At 36.3% G+C, this 2,487-nt stretch overlaps 1 protein-coding gene across 1 annotated transcript in view; it reads left to right on the top strand.

Annotated features, from left to right (window-relative positions):
• The window catches only part of lrp8 (low density lipoprotein receptor-related protein 8, apolipoprotein e receptor), a 183,001-nt gene that overhangs the window by 148,741 nt on the left and 31,773 nt on the right, over window positions 1–2,487 (top strand). The gene's annotated exons all lie outside the window — the stretch shown is intronic.

Genomic DNA, 2,487 nt, shown 5'->3' with positions numbered 1-2,487 from the left:
AAAAATGTACAGTTTTAAGGTTTTAAAAATTGTAATTCTGCTAACTTACTAGGACTAATTTGGCATTTACAAAGATCTTTTAGGCTATTTTGGAGTTTAGCTAATATTTCAGCTATGCTAGCTGTTTTGGCTAATAGGCTTTTCTCAGTTTTTTAGTGTATTTTGATGTTTACGTATTTTAGCTACATGCTAGCTGTTTTGGCTAACCTTTTTTTATTGTTTTTTAGGCTAATTTGATATTTAGCTAATATTTTAGCTGGCTATCAGCTTCAGCCTTTTCAGCTACTAGCTTCAGTGATTTCAGCTATCATCTTCAGCAGCCAAACTCAGCTGATAGCATTCACACTAGCATTATCGAAGGTTATAAAATTTAAAAACTTTAGTTTTAGAGTGTTCAATATATGTTTATCCTGTTCAGCCCACGATATAAGGTGTGTTTTGGATTTTGGCCCCTTGTGCCATTGAGGCTGACACCCTAGCTACGAGTTTGCACCCCCCCCAAAGAAGCAAAAAACTCTGATAGGAAGTGTCAATTTTCCAAGTAGCAAGTGTAGAGTTTCAGTGAATCAATCGAGCTAATATGGGAGTACTTTATTTTTATTTGATTCCATCAAGAGCAAATGTAGGGGAAAAGGTTGAAAACAGCCAGAGGAAAGCAAGAGGCCAAATGTGAACAGTAATTTTTTTTATTAGTATTCTCTTTCCTGCCCACGCAATGATGATAAGAAGCAAGCTAAAGGTGGGACATCCATCATGTCTGGCTCTCTGTGTGCATGTGAGGAGAACCACTGTCAGGCGGCGGTGGAAGCTAAGCTCTTGAGATTAATAGCCCTTTGCCGTTCTGCTCTGTGTTCTGTTCTGGCGATGATACAGAACAAATTAAAAATCCTTTAACCGTACAGGAGGTTGTCCAGCTTCCCCGCTGAGCGATGGTGTGAAATCTGTTTCTTTGGGTTTGCTCGGAACACGCTGTGAGGTGAAACACAGAGGGCTTTTGTAAAATCAGTGGGTACCCACTCTTAAAGGAACAGCGCTCTGTTTGTTATCCAAAAGATGAAGCTCTAATGACTTTTGCGGATTTATGTGGCAAGAAAACGTTTTGTGGGACAGAGAGACAACAACAAGCAATTTAATTATTAAAAAAACTTAAAGTGTACAAGAAAGACACTCTGATTATCTTTTAGTTTATTCTAAAAGCGTTCCCAGTGGTCTCCTAACTATGCAGTTTATAGCCAGAATTTAAAAAAATGGTGTCGGTTTTTTAAGACACAGTTTCTGCAGTTGTTTATTAGAAATTCACCTCTCCTCTGAGATGTTGGTACAGATCAAGCCCACATGCTTCCCATCATCCATCTGTTTACATGCTCTCCCGCTAGCTTACCTCCCCTCACTACCCCAAGCGAACATATGTGGTGCGACAATAATAGTGAGCAATTTTGGAGCTATCCAGCCGTACAGTTTGGAGCCAGATGCCAGCTCAGATGAAGATATTAATGGATCTAGTTGTCTCAGAAGTGGATCCATCAGAATGGAGCAGATCAGAGAGTTTGTGGCCTGTCTGTTGTAGTTTGTAGCTAATAACTTTTTCCAACATAATCTCTTTTTGCTAATGATTTACAACAATTTGAATAAAGAAATATTCAGAAATGGCTTAATTAGGCTTAATTTCTTTATATATGTCCTCCATTATAAAAGAACAATCCACAAGAACGTGTTAAAACTTTTTAAAATTCATACAAATATGGTAATGTCCAAATTCCTTCACTACTCACATAGTGCACTAAATAGTGGGTAGGGCTGTCCGAATTTAAAATTCCAAAATCCAATCCCTGGAAATTTCCCAGAAGTCTTTGCAAAAAAAACAGTGTGCATCGATGCTCACTACATTGGCGAATATAGACCAAAATGCATTGTGTTTGAACAATTTTTGCAGAAAAAAAGACACTTTTAAATATATTTTTTGAATAAATCATCAAAGTTTTCATCATCAGAACACAGTGGATACATTCAGGTTAAAACCCAGGGTACTATATAGGCCTGCACTATATAGTTTTTTTGTACTTGGGTATTTGGTCATGGTTTGACTGTCAAACTAAAAAAATAAGCATGTATCATCAGAAAACCCCTGCAAAAATCCAGTTTGTTCACTGCAAAAAGAGGTAGCCTAAAACAGGAATAGAACACAAATCTTAAGAAAAAAAATCACTTGAAATTAGTAAAATTATCTGTCCATGCAGCAAATATTTTTTGTTTAAGAAATCTTATAAGATATCAAAATCTAGAACAGAGTTCCCCACAAACATTCAGGGTAAGGTTAGGATCACCTCAAATTAAATGTTAGAAGCCCAATAGGTATTGTTTCTACTTCTAAGCAAATTGCTTCTATGTTTTAAGTTCTTAGGTACCTAATTGTTATTTATATTGATTACAGTGGGAAAAACTAGTGTAATATATGGAAATGACTCATTTTAGAACAAAATGTGAACT

Source organism: Oryzias melastigma, linkage group LG4 (assembly GCF_002922805.2).
Source record: "Oryzias melastigma strain HK-1 linkage group LG4, ASM292280v2, whole genome shotgun sequence".
Taxonomy (NCBI): Eukaryota; Metazoa; Chordata; class Actinopteri; order Beloniformes; family Adrianichthyidae; genus Oryzias; species Oryzias melastigma.
The sequence above is the reverse complement of the archived record's forward strand: the minus strand, read 5'-3'. Positions and strand labels throughout refer to the sequence as shown.